This window comes from Mesocricetus auratus, unplaced genomic scaffold, assembly GCF_017639785.1.
Source record: "Mesocricetus auratus isolate SY011 unplaced genomic scaffold, BCM_Maur_2.0 Super-Scaffold_100013, whole genome shotgun sequence".
Taxonomy (NCBI): domain Eukaryota; kingdom Metazoa; phylum Chordata; class Mammalia; order Rodentia; family Cricetidae; genus Mesocricetus; species Mesocricetus auratus.
In genome coordinates, this window is record NW_024429196.1 from 39,848,772 (window position 1) to 39,865,969 (window position 17,198).

The 17,198-nt window shown below is 38.4% G+C and overlaps 1 long non-coding RNA gene across 1 annotated transcript in view; it reads right to left on the reverse strand.

The window, feature by feature from the left end:
- Window positions 1-333: 333 nt before the first annotated feature.
- The window catches only part of LOC106021274, a 146,001-nt gene continuing 129,136 nt past the window's right edge, over window positions 334-17,198 (reverse strand). Inside the window, exon 4 of the long non-coding RNA XR_001196596.3 lies at window positions 334-3,858. This is a non-coding gene — a long non-coding RNA (uncharacterized LOC106021274). The remainder of the gene's footprint in view (window positions 3,859-17,198) is intronic.

A 17,198-nucleotide genomic window follows, 5' to 3' on the forward strand; every position in this document is an offset into this window, starting at 1 on the left:
CTGCATGCAGTCTCAGAGAAGTACTGATGTTGCAACTAAAGTCTTAAACAGTTGACTGGTGGAACTCTCTCTTCTTAGGTAACCTCACACTATCATTGTACTCTGATAGAATTCTATTGATGTAAATGCTCACATCATCTCAAAAAATAGCTCAACACTAATGTTTAGAGCAGTGGCTCTCAACCTCCTAATGCTGTGACCCTTTAATATCATTCTTCATGATGTGGTGTCCCCAACCACAACATTATTTCATTGCTACTTCATATATGTAATTTTGTTACTGTTATGAATTGTAAATGTTTTCCAATGGTCTTAGGGGTTGCAACCCACAGATTGAGAACCACTGATTTATTAGAGTGTTTTTAACCAATAACAATATTACAACAATGTATTCATATGAAAGTTTCGGTTAATAACAGTAAAACTAATGACAGTGGTACCATGAGATTATAATGCTTAAAGACAGTGAAGTCATCTGGGTTTGGGGAAGTACACTGAATGATGTTTGCATATAGTGAAATACCTAAATAATACATTTCTTAGAACATAATCCTGTCGTTAAGGGGTACATAGTTATGCTTGGGAAACCCCTCCTACAAGCTTCTCCACGATACAAGGCAGTGCAGATGGATTTCTTTAGGCTTCCCAGCCTCTGCTCACTTCCTACTGATGGTATAGCTCAGAATCAACCTCATAGGTATGTGCTGAAGGTTAAAGACCATGCTGAATCATAGCTGTGATTTTACCTATCGCTTGGTAGCAAGAGTCTCCTCCCACATCTTTCTTATTCTGGACCTGCTTCACCTTAGGGAAAGTGCCACATGGTAACAGAGGTTCTGAGTGTAGGTCTCTTTCCATTCCTTCTGTCCCTGCCTTATTTGGGGGGATTCTAAGGGAAGAAGCCCTCCTTTCTGCTTCTAGAGGCTAGTCACGAGTGGCAAAGGGAGTATAAAGAATGAATGTATGTTGAGGTCTAAGTTGCATATAGAATCCTGACTAGGAACAGGGTGAAAATGCATCTGGGTTGAATTGTGTCTGTAAAGTTTACTACCCTTGTTAAGGCTGCTTCCACTCAAGCTCTGGAGTGACAGAAGCCTAAAAACAAGATTTAGTTTCTACTAAGGACCCACTGAGCCCCTCCTTATCTACAGATGTTACTATCGTTTGTATATATCCCTCTGTAGGTTTGGCTTTGGTTCTAATTTTCTTTGAAATAAAGATAATTTCACATGATAAACCATGCTTGTTTCTTTGATAAATGCAAGGCCCATAGCCTTCTTTCTATTTTAAGCAAAATTAGCTCTTTTTCTGTAAAAGAAAATGAAGAAAAAATATTGCCCATCCTGTGTGTGGCCTGAACATAACCCTTAAAACATCTTAAAGGTTATCCATCAAAGTTTATAAAAGGAAATATATTGTTCTTAATTATTCTTATCTTGTTATTATGTAATACGTTGGTGGATTTATTTTTTAACCTATAATCTTATGCCAGAAGAGTCTGCTTAGGTTTGTTCCTACTTGTACACACATACAGAAACAAAATATGCAGGGGTATGTTTACCATTGCAATTCTAATCTCTATTACTTTCTTTTCGGCTTGGAAAGGCCTGTTGTGCTACAGATGGTTGCTTGGCCCAGGGTTGCTGCTCTCACCAAGGCTGCTGGGGAAGGCCTGAGAGAGTTCTAGGCCAGCAGGCAGCCATATATTTCTTCCGTAATCCTGTGTGCGTGGGCGAAGCATCGGGCCAAGGTATAAATAAAGTGTTCTGACTCCACATATGGTATTTTGGGTTTACAAATCCATCCCCATCAGCAGTTTTATTCATTACGGGATGTCCAGCGTGTCTCCTTTTGGGATTATTTGAGAAGCAGCAAGACATCCTGAGAAAGGAGCATGTTTGCTGTGAAGTTTGAGCAAAGATTAAGTACCTGTGGGAGAGCAGGCTCCGTAACTGATCTCAGCCCTTCGGTGGGGTTTCCTTAACATTGGCTTTCATGTTTTCTGGACCCTTCGATACTACTGTAGGCGCTTTCCTCCACCGTTCTAGGGTCATGACTGGGACTGGGTGACAAGTTTTCTTTTCTTTTTATTTTTTTTCTGTCTGTATTCTGCTGTATTTCCACCGATTAGAGTCTAGACTGGGAAATCAAGCCCCAGAGGGTATATTTTCAAAATTTAAAGCACAAAATACACTCAGCATGCCCCAAACAAAGCTAAAACACACTTCTGTTTTTTCACCTCCCTGTGAGACTGCACTTTGACTAGGTTGTAGAAAAAGTATGTCTTGGATTAAAAACAGCCAATAGATGGGCTTGTCCTGGGAGCCAAGGAGTTTAAAGGCATCTTAACAAGTGGTCTCATGCAGAAGAACAAAGAGAAAGATCCCAGACCCTCTTATGAACTGGAGAAACAAGTGCCTAGGAGTGAGCTTGGCACGTGGAACTGGAGTGTGGGGATTAACAGAACCAAGACATTAATTTCCAGGCCTCCATCTGTGTGATGGCCATTTCTGCACCCCACACCGGAATTGAATAGGAGTGCGTTTGTTAAAGCTGAATGGTACCTGCCGTTTTAGATGGCACCATGCTCCTTTCATTTCTCCATCACTGTTCATTCCTAGTTGTCTCAGAATCATGACATCAGTGTGTCCCACGGCTTCTGATGCCAGACATTCAGTTCACACAGCCTGCTTTTACTTGCTGATGGCCATTAAATATATCCTTTCTAGTCCACGGACACCCGGTTGCTTTAAGTCATTCACTGTTACCACTGTTTACAGATTGGCATCTCAGTTACAATCAGAGCCCCGAGAAGGCCCTACCCTGCAGCTGATCAACAAATAAGCTTGAACTGTGACTTCCACCCCCACCCCTTAGCTGCACAGGTTTCTTGCAAGAGAAGGGAGGGACCCTTGCAATGTGTTCCCGCGGTTGTATGCCCTTGTAAAATCTATTACAAATGAGATATATTTAGCTATGGTTGCTTAAGACTGTTTTCATTTTCAGTTCCAACTTCCCCTACATGTTTCTTCTGCTTGAGTGGGGTGTCCACAAAATGACGAACTGTAGCTAAAGAGAAGTCAAGATGGGAGTATGTTTAATTTGTTTTAAGTGGGGGCTGTTTTTGTGGTTGGCAATTGTTTCCGAGTGCTGGCCCTTCTGGGTAGGAGCAAATGGCTTCTAGGAATCCCCCTGACAGGAAGCAGAGCCCCAATGCTCATTTTATGACATCAGTGTGTCCCATGGCTTCTGATGCCAGACATTCAGTTCACACAGCCTCAAGGAAAGGCCCACTTTAAACAGCACAGAGCAGGAAGCTGTTCTAGGGGAGGTCCTTCAGAAGTCGGATGAGTACCATTGCCAGTAGACGACATTGTTTCCAGTAAGAACTTGTTGGAGGAGAGGTCCTGTCCTTTTAGGCATATGGTGAGCATGCTGTAAAAATCCTGTACAGAAGAGTTTCTGTGCTCAGTCTTGGGCACTGGCAATCTTTCTAAAATTAGTACTTTGTCCAGACATATATTTTTATCCTGAAAAATTGTTTGGTTTTCTACCTAATTGTACATTCTTAGCTTGGAGTTATTGTTCTTGCTATTATATTGCTTATAGTAAAGGACATCTCAACCTGTATTACCTTCAGGTTCCAAGTAAATCTAGGTTATAGTCAGGCTGTCTTTTGAAAGACTCCACTCTGAAATTTTCCTCCTTTCAAACACTGGTATCTCCCTCTACTTCCATTCGCTTCTTCCCGCTCCATCCCATGCAGCAGAGACTCATCTGCTTCATGTGCTTTGCAAATGTCTGCTTCTAATCTTCAAGAATCTTTCACTATTTGATAGCTTGATAATCTTCTTTACTCTGCAAAATAAAGTAAGGCAGAAAGTCAAACAACTATCACAGAAACGGTCTGGACTGGAATAACCTAAAGGAACATGAGTTACTGTGACTGAGTTGGCCTTTGGCAAGTAGCAGGGAAAGCTTAGAGAGATCTGAGTATTACCATCGTTTGGCACTCAGCCCCATGTTCCTGGTGCTGGTCCCTTAGTGGATAGATACAGGCAGATGCTGGATGAATTCTGGTTGCTAAAGTTTGTTAAATATGGGTTGTTATATTGTAGAATATGGTTTAGAGTCATGGATTCCCTCTTTTCTCTGGCCCTCTGATTTCACCTTGGACTGTGTCACTTGTTACAGTAGTCCACACATGGTATGTTTCTTATTACACTTATTCTAATCCTACAAATCCTGGTATTCCTTTGCTACTTCCTTCAAGGCCAGAGATGTGGGAACACCTTGAGGAGGGCTATTCACTTATGGGATACTTTAATTATCTCTTTGTTTTTAATTGGCATCTGCTACAGAAATGGTATCTCTAGACTGACACCATGTCACATTTTGTAACTGAAGTATTCAAATCACAATGGCAAACAGTGCACTGAGTTTGTTGGAGATATACTTTGATTTAGTGTGATTGTGCCACCAGCTGCATTTGTAATAAAAGAGGGCAATGCTTGTTTACAAGATGTACTGAAAGCCTTTTTCAGCAAGTACTTCTTCATCATTTGGCATGAGCTTTAATTACTCACAGTTCTATCATGAGAGTTATTAAAAAGCACATCTCTCTTTTCTTTAGAGTTTATCTTCCCCTTATTTGCCACCCAATCTTTCCTTTTAACTCAGAGATGCACACATAAGTATGTTTGTGCTAAAACGGCCTTCATCCACACAAGAGGAAAACCACAAGAGTATTGGACCTGCTCCCACCCTCTGGAAAGGAACCATGGTCACATACCCACCAGGGGAGGAAGAGACTCCCTCTACATCCATGGGAAGAAATGATGGGAAGGAGACAATACAAAAACACACCCACCAACAGAAAAACCAATATGACACTGTCAGAAACTAGAGAATCTACACCTGCAAGACCTGAACAGTCCATTGTAGAAGAAGCAGATGAGAAAGACTTTAAAAACAACTTCATGAAAATGATAGAGGTCCTCAAAGAAGATATGAGAAAATCCCTTAAAGACATGGAAGAAAAAAACCAAATCAAAAGATGCAAAAATGGAAGAAAAAAACAATCCAAAAAATGCAAGAATTGCAAGAAATGGAGGAAAAAGCAATCCAATAAATGCAAGAAATGAAAGAAAAGACAAACTAAAAACTTCAACAAATGCAAGAAAGAGAGGAAAAGACATTCAAAAATTACAAGAAACAATTCAAAAAGTACAAGGGTTGAAAGCTGAAATAGAGACAATAAAAAAACACAGTCTGAAGGAATGCTGGAAATAGAAAATCTGGGCAAACAGTCAGGTACTAAAGATACAAGCATAACCAACAGAATACAAGAGATGGAAGACAGAATCTCAGGTGTTGAAGATACACTAGGGGAAATAGATTCATCGACCAAAGAAAATCTTAAGTCTAACAAATCCCTAACACAAAATATCCAGAATATATGGGATGCCATGAAAAGACCAAACCTAAGAATAATAGGTATAGAAGAAGGTGAAGAAATCCACCTCAAAGGGGCAGATAACATATCCAACAAAATCATAGAAGAAAACTTTCCTGACTTAAGGAAAGACATGCCAATGAAATTACAAGAAGCCTACAGAACATCAAATAGAGGGGACCACAAAAGGAAATCACCTCACCACATAATAATCAAGACCCCAAATATACAGAATAAAGAAAGAATATTAAGAGCAGCAAAGGAAAAAGGCCAAGTAACATACAAAGGCAAACCTATCAGAATCACACCTGACTTCTCCATGGAAACTCTGAAAGCCAGAGGGTCTTGGATTGATATTCTACCAACACTAAGAGACCACGGATACCAGCCCAGACTGCTATACCCAGCAAAGCTTCCAATCACTATAGAAGGAGAAAACAAGATAATCCATGACAAAACCAGATTTAAACAATATGTATCCACTAACCCAGCCCTACAGAAAGTTCTGGAAGGAAAACTCCAACACAAGGGAGTTAACTACAACCAGAAAAACATAGGCATTAGATAATCCCACCTTACAAATAGCCAAAAGAAAAGAGGTGGAAATCCGCATATAATTCCACCACCATCAACTATTCCAAAACAAACAAGAATGAGCAATCAATGGTCATTAATATCACTCAATATTAATGGTCCAACAGAATGGATTCGAAGAAAGAACCCATCCTTCTGCTGCATACAAGAAACACGCCTCAGACTCAAAGACAGACATTACCTCAAAGTTAAGGGTTGGGAAGAGATTTTCCAATCATATGGACCCAAGAAACAAGTGGATGTAACAACCTAATATCTAACAAATTAGATTTCAAAATAAAATCAATCAAGAGAGATGAAGGAGGGGAATTCATACTAATCACAGAATCCACCAAGATGAAGTTTCCATTTTGAACATCTATGTCCCAAATACAAAGGCATCCATGTTCATAAAAGAAACATTACTAAAACTCAAATCACATATAAAGCCCCACACATTTATAGTGGGAGACTTCAACACCCCACTCTAACCTCTAGACAGGACTACTAGACATAAACTTAACAAAGAAGCAAAGAGTCTAATAGAAGTTATGACCCAATTGGGATTAACAGACATCTCTAGAACAGTCCACCCAAATAAAAAAGAATATACCTTCTTCTCAGCGCCACATGGAACCTTCTCAAAAATCAACCACATACTTGGCAACATATCAAATCTCGACGGGTATAAAAAATTGGAATAACTCCATGTACCTTATCAGACCACCATGCGTTAAAATTAGAATTCAACAACAACACTAATTGCAGAAACCCTGCAAAATCATGGAAGTTGAATAATGAGCAATTGCACCATTCCTGGGTCAATGAAGAAATAAAAAAAGAAAATAAGGACTTCCTAGAATTCAGTGAGAATGAGGACACAACATATCCAAACTTATGGGACACTTTGAAAGAAGTGCTATGAGGGAAGTTCGTAGCACTAAGTGCCCACATGAAGAAACTGGAGAATAGTTACATTAGAGAATTAACAGCACAACTGAAAGCTCTAGAACACAAAGAAGCAAATTCACCCAGGAGGAGTAGACACCAGGAAATAATCAAATTGAGGGCTGAAATAAATAAAGCAGAGACTAGAAAAACAATACAAAAAATCAATGTAATTAAGAGTTGGTTCTTTGAGAAAATAAACAAGATAGACAAACCTTTATCCAAAATTATCAAACGACAGCATGTGAACATGCAAATTAACAAAATCAGAAACGAAAAGGGGGACATAACAACGGACAATGAGGAAATCCAGAGAATCATCAGGTCATACTTTGAAAACCTGTACTCCACAAAATTTGAAAATCTAAAGGAAATGGACAATTTTCTGGATAGATATCACTTGCCAAAATTAAATCAAGAATTTAAATAGACCTATAACCCCTAAGGAAATATAAGCAGTCATCAAAAGTCTCCCAACCAAAAACAGCTCAGGTCCAGATGGCCTCAGTGCAGAATTCTACCAGAAATTCAAAGAACAGCTTATACCAATTCTTCTCAAAGCATTTCACGCAATAGAAGCAGAAGGGTCTTTGCCAAACTCTTTCCACTAGGCTTCAATAACCTTGATACCAAAGCCACACAAAGACACAACTAAGAAAGAGAACTTCAGACCAATATCCCTCATGAACATTGATGCAAAAATACTCAATAAAATACTGTCAAATCGGATCTAAGAACACATCAGAAAACTCATCCACCATGATCAAGTAGGCCTTATACCAGGCATGCAGGTTTGGTTCAACATATGAAAATCCATCAATGTAATCCACCATATAAACAAGCTGAGAAACAAAAATTACATGATCATCTCACTGAAGCTGAAAAAGCCTTTGACAAAATCTAATACCCCTTTATGATAAAGGTCTTGGTGAGATCTGGGATAACAGGAACTTGCCTCAACATAATAAAAGCTGTATACAGCAAACCAACAGCCAATATCAAAATAAATGGACAGAAACTCAATGCAATTCCTCTAAGATCAGGAACAAGACAAGGCTGTCCACTCTCTGCATACCTCTTCAATATTGTACTTGAATTTCTAGCTAGAGCAGGAAGACAACAAAAGGAGATCAAGGAGATACAAATTGGATAAGAAGAGGTCAAACTTTCACTGTTTGCAGATGATATGACAGTTTACATAAGTGACCCAAAAAAACTCTACAAGGGAACTCCTGTAGCTGATAAATACTTTCAGCAAAGTGACAGGATACAAGGTCAACTCAAGAAAATCAGTAGCCTTACTATATTCAGAGGATAAAAGGGCTGAGAACGAAATCAGAGAAATATCGCCCTTTACAATAGCCACAAACAACATAAAATACCTTGGGTAGCACTAACCAAACAAGTGAAAGATCTGTATTGCAAGAACTTTGAGTCTTTAAAGAAAGGAATTAAAGAAGACATCAGAAAATGGAAAGATCTCCCATGCTCTTGGATAGGTAGGATCAATGTAGTAAAAATGGCAATCTTACTGAAAGCAATATACAGATTTAATGCAATCCCCATTAAAATACCAGCACAATTCTTCACAGACCTTGAAAGAACTATAATCAACTTTGTATGGAAAAATAAAAGACCCACGATAGCCAAAACAACCTTATTTAACAAAGCAACATCTGGAGGCATCACCATCCCTGACTTCGAGCTCTATTATAGAGCTGTAGTCCTGAAAACAGCTTGGTATTGGCACCAAAATAGACAGGAAGACCAATGGAATCAAAATGACCACCCTGATATTAACCCATTCATGTATGAACATCTGCTCTTCGACAAAGAAGCTACAAATATACAATGGGAAAAAAAGCATCTTCAACAAATGGTGCGGCATAACTGGATGCTGGTATGTAGAAGAATGCGGATAGATCCATGTTTATCACCATGCACAAAACTTAAGTCCAAATGGATCAAAGACCTCAACATAAATTCAGCCACACTGAACCTGTTAGAAGAGAAAGTGGGAGGTACCCTTGAACGAATTGGTACAGGGGACTGCTTCCTGAACATAATATAAGTAGCAGAGACACTGAGGTCAACAACAATTAATATATGGGACCTCCTGAAACTGAGACGCTTCTGTAAGGCAAAGGACACAGTCAACAAGACAAAAAGGCAACCCACAGATTGGGAAAATATATTCACTAAGCCCACATATGACAGAGGGCTGATCTCCAAAATTTACAAAGAATTCAAGAAGCAAGTCTCCAAAACACCAAAGGATCCAATAAAAAAATGGGGATCGGAGTGGAGATTGGACGGGGGACTGGGGGACCTGGTTGGGAGGGTAGGGGAGGAGGGGGGAGAGAGAGCTGGGATTGATATGTGAAACAAGATTGTTTCTAACGTAAATAAAAATAAAAATAACAATAAAAAAGAAAAATAGTAAGGGAATTCTGGGAAATTTCCATGCCAAAGACAGCAAATGTTGGATATCTCATTGTGTGAGAATATCCTTGGAGAGGGTCAGAGCTCCTGTGATTAACTTGTAGGGAATATTGGAAATTATTTTGTATCCCCAGCATTACACAATTTATTTTACCATCCATATATCTGAGTATCTAGTGTGAAGTTCCCAGTTGCCCTGGTGGATTTGGAGACCAACAGAGGGTTTTCTGGGCAGTTTGTTCATTTGAGTCCCCAAAACTACAAAAACACACATATAAATCTTATCAAATGTGTGTTATCTCTCAGCTTACTTCATTCTGAGGGAACAGATAGGAAGTTAAAAACAGAATCTAGCATATTAGTATCCTCAGAAAGAAGTTCACTGTTGGTTTTGGTCAGTTTTTTTTGTTTGTTTTTGTTTTTGCTTTAACTGAATTCCGCAGACTGAGTAATTTATAAGGAAACATTTTTACTTTTTGTAGTTTTGGAGTCTTGGAAATTCAAGATGGAGAGACTACGTCAGGAGAGACTATCTCTGTGACTGTTTCTTGTGGGCAAGCCTCTCCTCCCCATAGGGTCTCAGGTAGTTGCAGGGACCTCTTGTGGAGACAGCACAAGCTGCCCAGAGGGGGCTGGGAAGTGCCTCCCTTCACAACTCATTAACCCATGAATTGATTAGTCCATTCCTGAGGTGGAGCTCTTGTGACCAAATCACTTCACTTCTCACCTCTTAATAGTTCACAATGAGAATGGAATTTCAACATGAAACTGTTGGGGTTATTTTAACCATTGTTCCATGCTATGTCAGCTTGACCATGAGAAGTGACTCAGAGCACCAAGCCTGTCTCCAGCTCAGCTCAACAGCTTTAAAAATAAGATAAGGTTGAAAGCTACACTGTAATGTGCCATGTTTAGCTTGGGTTGAGGAGTCCTTCAGACCCCTTGGCTTCCTCTACATCCATATCAAACACAGGGACTTTTTAAAGTAGATGACAACTTTTTAAATACAATCTCACTTAGCCCTTCTTCAAACCAAGACTAACAACCCAAATAGTTAAAACTGAAATGCTTCCAGAGACACTGACTTATTCTAAAAACAACTAGCATCTCAAGCTAAATACAATTCTGATCTTTCCTTCATCCCCATTACTTACTTTCATAAGTAATAAGGGTGAGAGAGGGATCAAACATAGATCTGGAATGTGAGATAGATGGCAGCTCCCCACGCCTTCTAGAACATACAGAAAAGAGGCTATTTATAACTCTTGTGTATGCTCAGATCTATTTTCCCCAAAAAGATAAGTTAGAATTTTTAGTTTGTAGCAGATAATTAATAGTTTCTTATCTATATTTCTATTGTCCAAATTAAGCTGCCAGGCAGAATAGAAAAAAAGCATGGGAGTATTCAGTATGTTAATTATAAGGGTAAAATGGTATAGCCCAACACATGGCCTTAAAGATTCTGAAATCTGTGCCAAATGTGAACCACCAAAGGACAGAGTCACAGCAAAACCTTCTAGAAGTGACCATTGTCATTCATCCCTTACGTGGCATTTGTTTCAATAGACTTTGTCCTATCTATCTATCCATCCATCTATCTATCTATCTATCTATCTATCTATCTATCTATCTATCTATCTATCTATCTCCTTCCTCCTCCATCCTTCCATCTATTTTTTCCTTTTATTGACTTCAGTTGTCCATTTGGTGTATATGAAGTGGTTGGGCATAGGTGGGTTGGCTTGGTGATGTGGGGGAGGGCTTCTCTTCAGAGACACCTGCATCTGTTCCACACTTATCTGTGCTGCAGTCTCTAATGGACTAATTTCTGAACCACAACTTCTGTCATATTTTCTACTGTTGAATGCTCCTGAACACATATCATGGGCCTGGGCTGCACTTAACATTTGTTACCCAGTGCTGGGCTTGCAGAGAACATCCTCCTGGCTGATATAACTATACTTACAGGGTTTGGCATGCAATAGATATGATCTCTTCAAGTAGCTGGTCTTTGGCAAGTCCCTAGTTGCACTTTACCAACTGCCCCTTTCTCCCTTAATTTTCCACCCCTTGTATATTTAAAGATGAAATTTAATACATTTAGTTCATTTTTAATTATAGTAATTCATCAGAACCTTTGTTGTAAGACTCATTTGATGTTCAAGAAGCCTTATGAACTTTTCCACAGCCCTTTGAAAATATTCTTCCTAGAATCCAGAAGCAGTCTTTGGTCAGTTATAAATTAATTTTAACATGATGTTGTGTTATTTTAGTCCAAGATCTCCATTAGTTAAAAAGCCCATTATGCAACTATTTAGATGATAGTCTGGCTTGTGTATTGCACATGGATACACTTAATTAGTTGAGATCACGTGGACCTGGAAGTCAGTGTCTCATAATAAGCAGCCAGTTACAGGGTGATATGGAGTAGGAAGCTTCCAGAAGATGGATTTCTAAACTATAACAAATGAGAAGAATTCAGGTGACGACCATCCATCCTGCTTCTTCATAGGAAGAATCATACATGCACACCATTAAAGACAGCCAGTAGCTTGTGGCTGCACTGGGATTGTTCATGGAATGTAGATTTGGGGGATATAACTCACTGTAAGTAGAGCTTACCTATGGGAATGATCTGTAGAAAACTGAAATTAGGGTAGAGTTTCCATTCCAGGAAAGTGAGAGAAGTGAGAACAGATTCAATACTCTCCATTGGACACAACTGGGGAATTAGAGGTATAAACTAGGTGTTGAAATGTCTGGACCCTCTTTTCTTTGGGTGCAGATAAAAAAATAGCTACAGGAGGAAAAACTGGCATAGTCAGTAGTGCATGCTTGATGTGCTGCATGCCCTGGGGTTCATCCTTGTTGGTGACTACACAGGCTGACTTTGTAGTTACTTTGTAGCCTTCTCTTTTGATTTATATGTATTCCTGTTTACAAGGTTTTCTGGGTATAAGAATAGTGATGAGCAAAGGATACTTTGGATACAAAATATGTGACTTCCACGAGGATAATATTATACGAAGTATAGGGTCAAAGTCATGGGAGGAGAGATTATGAGAGGAAAAAGAGCAGTATAGAAGCCCAGTTATATTATGGTTATAAGTATAGCAATTGGTCACCATCAGAATTAACGCAAGCCTAACTCCAATCATGTGTGCTGAGATTTGGGTAATGTGCAGGCAGACACAAGCCTTTCTCTAGATAATGAAAGTTGCTTGAGGTAGTCAATGTGACAGAGGGATTTGGAGAATGGAGATACACCCTGACAAATGAAACAGGAATTAGAACACTCCTGCCCTTATCATCTGGATCTCCTTTCCTTCCTCATCACACCTATAAACAACCCCAGAGCTCTGTCTTTCTGTGAAGCCTCTGCTGGCTCCTAAGGTCTGTGAAGTTCCCCGTTCAGTGTTCCACCAGGAACTTATAATCCATGAGTTTTTTTGATTGTATGGACAATCAGTCTCTTCACTTAAGATGATTATATGGGCTCTCCTGAGTATATTATCCAGTACTAGGATTGTATCTGTGTGCTTTGGTTCCATCATAATACCTAATTCAGAACCATACACAAAGCTCTCTGCTGCTGACCAGATAACATAAGACAGCCTGAATTGTCATCGTTCCTCCTTAGGACTTTTCCACACACAACTGTATATCATCGAAACGAGGACATTTGATCTTGTTTGCCTCACCTCTTTCTGTCACAGAGAACAAAAGCTACTCTACTGGCGAACACCGTAATGTAAAACAAACTTTGCTTAGTGTCTATGTTTTTATGAAATGAAGTTTCCCATTCTTAAGCCAAGGGTTATTTTCAGGCCCAATCTAAGGTCCATGGTATACAAGTGATTTTTCCTTTTGCCTTATTGTCTCATGTAATTTTTTTGCATCTGTAACTGCATTGATCCGATGACAGAGGTCATCTCTGTACAGCAAAGTGGAAGAAGAAAAGAGAAGATGCTGAGGCTGAAGAAAGCAGAACAGTCGAACACACTTTACCAGAAAGTGGAACCAGTGAGGCTGCACTGGGAACTGTCTGTAATGCCTCTTTGAGGTCAAGTAAAATAGCAGAAAGTAAGGGCTTGTTCACTGAGTTAGCATTTATTAGCAGTGAGTCCATGCAGGTAAGATTCCAAAAGAGTTAGCTTGGAAAGAGAATGAATAGGTTTGTAGAGGTTTTACCTGCTTTGCAGCCTTCCCCCACCTCCAACCATCTTTTTTCACCCTGTTGCTGGACTCATTCCGCTTACTCAGACCCTGGTTCACACTTTCCAAACATCTGTTCTGTATGCCAAGGAATGAAGTAATCTCTCAGTCTCCATCCAGATATCCTACTTAGTGAGTGGTGAAAGTGGCTCCATCCATAAGAACTGGAAAATTCAGAAGAAACCTTCAAATTAGATTTTTTCAGAATATTTCTAATTAAATGTAAGCCTACAGCTGTCTTCACAATGTTCTAGTTGTAAGATAAAACAGTCTAGGATGTTATTTTCCTTGTGTTTATCAGATGACCAAAGTCTGTTACATTTGTGTACACGTGTATGGTGTGTCAATGTGTGTGTGTGTGGGGGGGGCAGAGTGAGCATGAGAGCAAGCAGAATGGAGAGACTAGAAAGAATGAGACAGTCAAGAGACACATGTCTTTGTGTAATTATTCTGGTCTCCAGTTGCATTTCCCACATGCTTACGTAGAATTCTCAGATTCTACTTTAGGCCTGAAAGTTACTGAGCAAGATACTGTGTGCACCTCTTCCTTAAATATTTGTTTGATAAGATTTTTCTATTATTTAAGATTTTTCTTATGTACAATAATATATATAATATCCCTTTTCAAGAATTTTTTCTAATTTTAATTTCATATTCATGGATAATCTATGTATCTTGGACTTCAGAGCAATGCCAAAGAGAGTAAGAAAGGTGAGTGTCCTTGCATTTGAATGTTGCTTCTTCATCAGGGTTGCCAGCTATTGATTTATTCTTAGAGTTGTTATCTTCCATTCAAGCAATGAATATTGCTTCTTCATGATCTATTATAATGCTAGTGTGATTTTTCTCCTTGAGCTTACTATGATGTCATGAATGGAGGTTCTAACACTATTCTTTTCAAAAAATTATTTATATGTGTGTGTCACAGAGAGAGAGAGAGAGAGAGAGAGAGAGAGAGAGAGAGAGAGAGAGAGAGAGAGAGAGAGAGAGAGAGAGAGAGGGATGGAGGGAGGGATCACTTCGGCTGCCTGAAATTAGCCACAGGAAGAGTATTTCTTACAGAAATTGACAAGTGGTACTCATCTTCATTCCTCCTTTACCACCATCCAAATGGGTTGTCTGTTAAGCATGTACAGCAGGATGCAATCATTTGTTGGGTGGCTTTTTTTATCATTCCCTGAACCAAATGATGACTTGGGAATCTTGGCTCTTTTCACCACATTGTTCTTTTCTTAGATAATCCATCAACTGGAAGCTACAATGAATGGGCAGCAGATCACAAGAAGGCCACTATACCTTCTATAGGTAAGACATGGAAAATGTGTCCTTAGCTTCTGCTGATGTCTTGTTTGTCAGACCTTGTCATAGGAACATTTTGAATATAAGGAATATAAAATACCTATCTGTACACATTTTTGCTGAGATATTTCACTTTTGTTTACTGATGTATTGTGAAAATAGGCTTCTATTTCATTCTCACTTCTTATTTTACAGATGTATTTCTCTCCCTGTTTTTAACCCCAAATATTTTATTTTATTATCTTGTCATTTATGTTTCTTACCTCAATTTTAGAGATCATCGTGAAGTTTTTAGGAGAAAATGTTTCATTTTTACTTCATTTAAATTGTGTTAAGATTATTTATTTTGGGTACATATTCTTTCATTGATGCTGGGTTTTTTTTGAGACAGGGTGTATCATACAATGGGTATACAAAAATATATTTATCTTTTTATAGCAAAAGGGAGACCCTGGAATCTTCCTTCTAAAGCCTTCCATGTGCTGTGATTCAGGTTGTGTGCCACTATGCCCAACCAATTTATAAATTTTTGACTATAAAGTTGACAAGTTAATGGACATATGACATGACGCAGTTAACTAAGAATGATTATCTCCTTCCTTTCCAAACTTACATTAGTTTATTTATTATTATATATTGCTGAAATTCCATGAGTACTTTATGACTTAGAATTTTTGTATATAATCATCAAATGAAATGCTTCTAATATTCTTTCTCTCTCTCATCCCTTACTCCTTTTAATATCCTTGTCAGATTTTACTTCCTACTTGAGACAATTAGTTAAGAATGATTCTTCTAGCCCAATTCATCACAGCAGTTCCTGGAAACCCGTCCTTGAACCATCTGACATTGCCAACTTTTCAAGTGTGTTCTGTAGTTTTTGGTTTACTCAACTTTTCTAAAAAGTTAAGTTGCTGCGATAACCCTAATTTTAAGCAGTCTTGTATTTGTTGGCATTTTCAAGATCATTGGTGCAAAGCAGCCATGTAGTAGGAACTGGCTGAAAATTTCTTGAGATAATGCTGAGTTCAATACCTTGCTTGTTGTGTGATTTAAATTGTGTGCACGCCTACAAAAATTATTGAAATTTGCATTTAAGATAGTGCATACTTTGAAAATATGTTTTATCTTGGCTAAGTTCATTTCTTTAAAAAGTATTTTTATATTAGGTTGTTTTCAATATATCAATTATTTGTAACATATAGTTGAATTTTTCAGCTTTACATTAGTTTTTGTAAGATGACATTCCTCTTATTTTGTTTTTAAGGTTTCTATGCTGCTTATTTTGTTTCCAGATGTTGTTACATACAGTGTTTTCTTTTTTAAAAAATATTTATTGTGTATACAGTGTTCTGTCTTCATGTGTGTTCACAGGCCTGAAAAGGGCACCAGATCTCATTACAGATGGTTGTGAGCCACCATGTGGTTGCTGGGAATTGAACTCAGAACTTCTGGAAAAGTAGTCAATGCTCTTAACCTCTGAGCCATCTCTCCAGTACCCAGTGTTTTCTTTTATAAAGTCTTCAGTAGATACTCTGACAGTGTTAACCCACTTTTTAATACTTATTTTCCCAACACTGATTTCAAGAATTAATTAGCATGAACATATCTCCATGATGAAGAAAGTAAATATTGTTAAGGTCTTCTTACCTCTTCCATTGTCATTCTTACTTTAATGTACATTGGAATCAAAGCAAATGATCAACCATCAGACAATGTTTCAGTAAGTCAACAGTTTAGGAAACAAAGGCATGTAATTAATTAGTCATCACTGAACATCAATTCTATCATATGTACATTAATATATGTTTTGCCTTTGAGTTGATTGTGTGAAACTTCTCATCTCATATGGCAAGTCCACTGATATAATGCCCACTGTACATCAATCCCCAAAAGGACCCTATGTGTACATATAAAATGTATACTACTCATGAGAAAAGAACCGTTTTATTGATAGGACACTAAGAGCTAAAATGCTTGGTCACTTTGGCATCACTCTTTTGCTTTTTATACACTAGTAAATGGAACTTTTCATCTTGCCCAACACTGATTCAAGTGTCAGTTTCACAAACTGCACAAATGGGAAATTTGAACACCCTATAACTGTTAATATCTATGACAAAACAAAGCTTTTGACTAGTCTCTGGAGATGAAATATTAGTCTGTTTAATATATCACCATTCTCTCCCCCACAAGTTACTGTTTGCTACATGCAGTATAAAAAGGTGATCTCATTACTTTGCTTTACTACAGATTTAGAGATGCT